Genomic DNA, 7,408 nt, shown 5'->3' with positions numbered 1-7,408 from the left:
AAAAATATTGTCTTAAATATTACTGTCTTAAAAAATATTGTCATAAAGATTATTGTCTTAAAAAATATTGTCTCTATAAAGAAAATATATAACACAAGAATTATTCTCTTAGGAGACAATTTCATTTTCGTCTCTTTGGAGAAAATTTCATTTTTGTCTCTCTAAAGACAACACTCGGATTAGAGACAATATGTCTTTAATACTACCTATTGTCTCTCTAGAGACGATAAAATTTTTATTTAAAAATCACTTGTCTCTTTAGAGACAATATAAAACAATGAATCCAGAAATATCTCAGCATTAAAATAAATCGATATAAAAATTATTTAATTAAAAATAAACTACAAAATCATTGATTAATTCATGTTAGCGTACAGTGGAATCAAACCACCAACCTCCTGCTTATAAGGCAGACGCTCTTCCATTGAGCTAGTACACTTTAAATAATTATGTGAAGAGTTATGGCAATCCTTAAAATTACATTTATAGCCATTGATTTAAAAAAAATTGCAGTTGGATGTCACTTTTAATCGGACCAGTGTGCTCCTGCTAGGTCTGCCGACTGCACTAGCGCGTTCCTGGGCTCTGCGCCCTTCTGTTCGTCTAGTCTCAATCAATGGAGGCCAGCGGGGACCCTGATCCCCCTCCTTCGCCGCCTCCGAAGGTGCTAGCATTCAGATCAATGGTAGCCGCTGGACCAAAGCGCCCTACCTTAGCTATACAACAGAAGTTCGTCAAGAAAATGGACACAATACCATCTCTGGCCCTTCGCGAAGAAGAAACCTGCAAAGAAGCTTTGAACCTCGTGGAGAGAGGCCTAATAGGTCAGTTCACGGGCCATTGGCCTTCTCCCAAGACGGTTGATGAATGGACTCAAAGGAACTGGAAGCCCTTGATCAAAGAGGGAGTCAAAAGTTATTTTATAGGTAAGGGTTTCTTTGTGTTTGTCTTCGAAAACCCAGATGACAAAGGCTTAATTTTTAGAAATGGACCGTATTTCATGGGACCCCAGGGTCTTTATCTAAACAAATGGTCTCCCGATTTCGATCCCACCCTAGACATCCCCTCTGTTGTCCCAGTCTGGGTTAGGCTCCCCCATTTGCCTCTACACTGCTGGAATAAAAAATTCCTTCAGATCATAGGTAATGCATTGGGAAAATACATAGATCAAGTTGCGAGAAAAGACTAGTATTCATGCGCCTGCATCTGCGTAGAAGTGGATCTAGAAGAGGGGTTACGGAAAGCTATCAAACTCACTGTTGCTAGGTGGATGCATGTCCAGGAGTTGGATTATGAACAGCTACCCTTTAAATGCAGACATTGCCACGGTCATGGACACTTTGCAAAGAACTGTAAAAAGAAAGCTGAGGAAGAAGTAGACAAACAAAATGGGGAACAATGGACCCTAGTCGAGAAAAATGCAATTACAAAAAAAGGCACAGGTAAAGGCAATATGGACAGAGGCCCTAGCAGCGCCAAATCCAACCAGGAAACGGAAGCATCTCCAAATGGGACAGAAAGTGCTCAGATCAATCAAGTAACTCTACCCCAAGAGAATGAAGAACAAGCAGATACTCCACCTTCAAACAAAGAGGTAGGGGAAGCAATACAGAACGAGGCCATCCAAGGCAGTCCCTCCAATCCCTCATATGCAGAAATAGCAAGGAAAAAACCAGTGGAAAGCTCTGGTTCTTCGGAGGATGAAACTTACGAGCGACTAACGAAAAAAGCAGGAAGGAAATCCCGTAAAGAAAATAGGGAGGAGGAAGCAGAAAGACTCAAAATACAAGGAAGTCAAGCTACAATAGAAATGTCTATTGGGCGAAATACCAAACCAAGGCCTTCCAAGGGAGGCCTCAACCCCCCCTTAAGTAAATAATGAATCTCGTCTCTTGGAACTGTAGAGGACTGGGGAATCCCTCCAAAATTGAAGCAGTTAAGGATCTTATGAAAGCAGAACCCTCAGACATCGTCATGCTCCAAGATACCAAAATAGAAGGCCAAGCCCATCTAGAGATTAGCAGTTCAAAGTGGAATAAAAGAACAGGCAAAGCAGTCAGCTCAAGGGGAACTTCTGGAGGGTTGGCAACTCTCTGGAATGAAGACCTTTTCCATCTGAAAAAACATCATGAAACTCAGCACTGGATTTTCACGGAACTGATGCACAAAGCAAGTAAGTTGTTTATCTCCCTCTTCAATCTATACGTCCCAGTTTCTTATTATGAGAAACGAGAATGCTGGAATTCCCTCTCCGCCTTTTTGGAGCAGTCGTCTCCCAGCAATATCATCATAGTCGGGGACCTTAATATCATTATGAAAGCAAAAGAGAAGAGGGGGGGGTCAAGCAACAGAGACCCCATGCTAGACGAGGTGGAGGAGCTCTTTCAGCGTTGGGACCTTCTCGACTTCAATCCAGTCCACGTCATTTACACCTGGACCAATAACAGAGTTGGAACAGATCAAATTTCAGCACGTTTAGATCGATTCCTGGTGCAAAGCTCCATAATAATGAACAAAAAGATAATCATCACAAAAATTCTGCCTAAACTTGCTTCAGATCATAAGCCTATTTAGCTCCTCTTGGAAGATGAAGAAGACTTGGGACCTATTCCATTTCGGTTCAGCCCTCTTTGGATCGAGAGAGAAGGTTTTTTAGAGACAGTGAAGGCAGCATGGGCCAAAACTTTCATGGTATCCCCAAGCTATGTCTGGGAGCAAAAGTTGAAAGCCACAAAACAAGCTCTGAAGGACTAGATAAAGAGACCAGCCCCTTCTCCTACCGATCAAAGAAAGGAGTCAGTCCAATCATTGCAGACTCTGCAAATAGAGATGGAAAGCAAAGATATCATAGCAGAGTTGCTGGAAAAAGAAATAAAAGCCCAACAATCCACATACCAATCTTTCAGAAAGGAAGAAGAATACTGGAGACTCAAATCCAGAAGTTTGTGGCTAAAGGCTGGAGACCGGAACACCTCCTTCTTTCACCGGCAATATAGAGTGAGATTGTCAAGGAACCACATAACAAAAATCAAAATAGTTGAGGGCAATGTCTGCAAAGGGTTTAATTAAGTCAAAGCTGCCGCCGAAACTCATTTTAGGAATCTTTATAGAGAAGGAACACAAAGCAACAATGAGGAAGCTGCTGACTTCCTCGCTAACATCCCTTCTCTCATTAGCCCTGAAGATAATGCAACTCTCTACAGGCCAATCACTGAGGAGGAAATCATAAACGTTATCTGGTCCATGGACACAGATAAGGCTCCTGGGCCTGATGGATTTACAATCTACTTCTACAAAGCTTGCTGGCACCTTATCAAGGCTGATCTTCACAAAATGATAGGTTGGTTTATGAAAAAAGCCAAGATAGGTGGAGGAACCAACTCCACTTACCTCGCTTTAATCCCCAAAGACACCAACCCTGAGACATTTGCAAGATTTAGGCCCATTTTGTTGCGTAATGCTTCATATAAAATTCTGGCTAAATTGTTAGCAAATCGGATCAAGCCACTGTTAAAAATACTGATCTCCTCTCCTCAAGGTGGTTTCGTGGAAGGCAGGCATATTCTGGACAATGTAATCCAAGTTCAGGAGACTATACACTCAAGCAAGCAGCGGAATGAAAAAGCTATGTTGATTAAATTAGATATAGCAAACACCTTCGATAGAGTAGATTGCTCTTTCCTTAGCAAATTCCTTCTCTCCTTTGGCTTTTCGTCCCAATTTTTTTATCTTATTAAAGCTTGCATAGACAAACCGTGGATTTCCCCTTTAGTCAATGGCCGCCCCACAAACTTCTTCCAAGCTCAGAGAGGTATCATGCAGGGATGCCCTCTCTCCCCATTCCTGTACATCATAATGGTAGACTCCCTTAGTCATAAACTCACAGCTGAAAGACTTAATGGCAACATTCCAGGTCTCAAACCTTCCCATATAGCAGATGCCCTGAACCACGCCCTATTTGCTAACGATTCCCTTCTTCTTGGCGGAGCTTCCATCAGAATAGCCAAAGCTATTGACACTGTTCTCAGAAGTTATTGCAGGGCCTCTGGGGCTTTAATCAATGACAGCAAAAGCGAAGTCTTAAGCTGGAATATAGATTAGCGGGAACTCACTGCATAACCACTCTCCTCAGATTCAAAGGTCAAGCAACATGGGACAGATTCAAGTACCTGGGTCTTCCCATCATATCTGAAGCCAATAAAAGATTGCTATGGAGAGATATAATCTCAAAAATTAAAACAAAAATTGCAGCGTGGGTAGGCTATTGGCTGACGAAGGGAGGAAAAGTAATTTTAATTAAATCCATGCTGTCGGCGCTACCAATCTTCCAGGAAGCGTTTCTCCTAGTGCCAAGAAATGTGATGGAGCAGATCTCCAAACTGCTCAGGGATTTCTTGTGGCAGGGAGGTAAGGGCAACGAAAACAAAATGCACCTGGTGAATTGGGAAGTGGTTAAAAAAACAATGACAGAAGGTGGGCTACAAATTAGAGACCCCGCTCTTGTCAATCTGGCGCTGGGAGGAAAGATTTTGTGGAAGCTGATCCATGAGCCCTCTCATCCGGTCAGCGTCACACTACGAACAAAGTATGGACCCAATAAATCCCTCAGCAACCTGCACAATGCTAACACAGTAAACTGTACGCAGGTGTGGAAATTATGTTGCAGAAGCAGCAACTTCTTCAACAAACAGGTCTACAGGATTCCTGGCAACAGCAAACGCACCCACCTATGGCTCGACAGTATTATGGGGAAAGAACCTCTAAACAACAACGAGGATATAACTGATCTCAGGGACTGGCTGAAGCAAGTAGGAGTCAATAGCATATACGACCTGTCAAATTGGGATCAGCGTGGAGACTGGGCAGGATGGGATTTTCATGGAGTCCTTTCTCGGTTATCCCATCAACAAACCCTGTTTGAAGATCTGCTGGAGGACGCAGCCCCTGTCAACAGAACCATGAAAGATAGCTGGGGTTGGGGCCAGTCCAGAGTCTACACCACAACTGCAGGTTACAAAGCATTGCAGGCCTCAAGAAACAGCAACCAAACTCCGGCCTTCTAGAAGAATGTCTGGGATTCCCTAGCCTTACCAAAAGTGAATTTCGTCTTCCGGACTCTGGTCCATAATAAACTCCTAACCGGTGACAACCTGGAAAAAAGGAATATGGCAGGGCCGCACAAATGTGTATTATGCAACAACAATTTCGAAACAGCCCAACATCTTTTCTTGGAGTGCATTTTTGCTAAAGAGGTCTGGGGAATCATTTTACAGGAATTTTAGATATCATTGCCTTCCCAAATCTCTGTTTCAGACCTCTTTGTCTCATGGAGTCTAACGCATCCCCCCCAAATCATTCTAGCACAAAATTTGGACAACACTCCCCAAATATGTTTGTTGGCAGCTTTGGTTGCAAGTTGCTGCAAAAGCCAAATCCTTTCGCTTTGGCAGCTGATTTTCAGAGAGATGAGGCACTCACCGTTGCAAGTTGCTGCAAAAGCCAAATCCTTTCGCTTGGAAGTGGCCCAACAACAGTACCTCAAAGATGACCCTTTGTTACTGCCCGAAGAAAAAGGTGGTTAGGCCCGCTAGTACCTTATCCACGTAAGCATCTCCTCCCTCCACAAAAGGTCAATCCGGATTGGCGCATAAGAGACGATGATGACAACTTTCAATCTTGGTGGCGGACTCAAAAATTAACAACAATATTCTTTGACGGAGCGTCCAAAGGTAATCCCGGTGCCGCTGGTGTTGGGGGGGTCATCTACTCTCTGGATGGGGTTTCAAAAGACTGTTTCAGCTGGGGATTAGGCCAGAAATCCAACAATCAAGCAGAGATCCTCGGACTCCTCAAATCTTGCCTTATTGCAAGAGACAAAGGCGCCAAAGACCTTCAAGTTTTCAGAGATTCAGAGATAATAATAAAAAAGCTAAATTTGGGGACGCTATTCAGTAATGCTAGCCTCAACAAAATACTGGACAGATTGAAGAGAGTTCTCCTAGACTTTGACACGTGCAAGTTTTATCATATTCTTAGAAAGTCAAATAGTGAAACCGATCAGATGGCAAACAAAGGCAGCTCTCTTATGAAAGGACTGTTAATTGTAAACAATGAAAGTTTTGTACAAATGCCCTGAAAACCGAGTAGATCAAAATCAGCAGTAGTTAGAACTCTGCAATGTAATAGGGGTCACTCAGGCAAAGACCCAAGATCTTTTCAAATAAATAAAATCTATAACAGTTACAGTTAAAAAAATAAAATAAAAAAATTGCAGCTACATGATGAATTTCAAACAACAAAAAAATTGCATATTTCAACAGAGTTGATGTTGTAACACCCCTCCTTATCAACTTTGATAAGTAGAAGTGGTTATTGAAAAGAGTCAATTCCCAATGCAACTTTTTGGGAATGGGATCTAAAGGTCTCTTTTTTTTACTTGCCAAAATTTCACACCCTCGCCCTACTTACTAGTAGCATAAAGTTCAATTGATGCACCATCTGGTAAAGACTTGTTTTTGGTGTTTGCTAGACTGTGTTATTTCCTAGTGGGAAATTTGAATCTGTTGTTTTAGTTATCATGTCATTAGAGTACATAATAACAAGCAGCCAATTTGCAATAGCATATGAGGCATAATGACATAAAAATAATACTGACAACAAAATAAAAATTTGCACTCAAGTTTAGAAATCTTATTCCAAATTCTGAAATCCCTCCCCATGCAATTCCAAAAATGAATTTCCTCAATTCCTTATGTTCCTCTAGTCTTCCACTGCAACTCTTAGATATTCCAAGGCCCAAAAAGTACCAAAGTTGCCGAGTGGAAGAAAATTACCACAACATAATAGAGAGATAAATCAGAAGCAGTGAGAAAGACAATGAGATTTCTTGACATTCACCCTTGCATGATATGACAGATTATATTGTTAAATGGTTCCATGTAAAGTAGCAGGCCTTTTCAGATTATATGTGAAATTCCAATCTCTCCAAAAAAGTTATTATGGATCAAAGTTTGATAATATTAATCATATATTTAATTACAATATTTAGATTAATCATATCCCATAGACAATTCCAAAAGGGTTTATTGTTAGATTTGAGTATCCTTATCATTTTCAAGAATATTTTATACAAGCCTCTTGGCTAGGAGGATCGTACACACAAACTCTCATTTTCATACACTAAGGCACCATTCTTCAATAGATCTGCCAGACAGTTCACTCATACTCAAACTCAAAGGCAATGCCTGGCCAAGAATATTCTTTTCCAAATTACTTGCAATAATACACTCCCTTAAAAGATGCGTACTCTGATTGTTATTTGCTAATCTTCCAAATTTGTCTTATGTTTTTTTTAGCTTATGACCATAGTTAGATACCAAAATAAAAATAGGACTTGTAAGTTATTATG

At 41.2% G+C, this 7,408-nt stretch overlaps 1 non-coding gene across 1 annotated transcript; it reads right to left on the bottom strand.

Moving 5' to 3' along the window:
- Positions 1-367: 367 nt before the first annotated feature.
- TRNAI-UAU (transfer RNA isoleucine (anticodon UAU)) lies at positions 368-439 on the bottom strand. Its single transcript has one exon. It is a non-coding gene; the product is annotated as a tRNA-Ile (tRNA).
- Between the last annotated feature and the right edge of the window lie 6,969 nt (positions 440-7,408).

Source organism: Pinus tabuliformis, chromosome 8 (genome assembly GCF_031772625.1).
Source record: "Pinus tabuliformis cultivar Carrire ecotype Pingquan chromosome 8, CPIR1, whole genome shotgun sequence".
Lineage (NCBI taxonomy): Eukaryota > Viridiplantae > Streptophyta > Pinopsida > Pinales > Pinaceae > Pinus > Pinus tabuliformis.
Note: the sequence above shows the minus strand (reverse complement) of the source record. Positions and strands in the feature narration are given on the sequence as shown.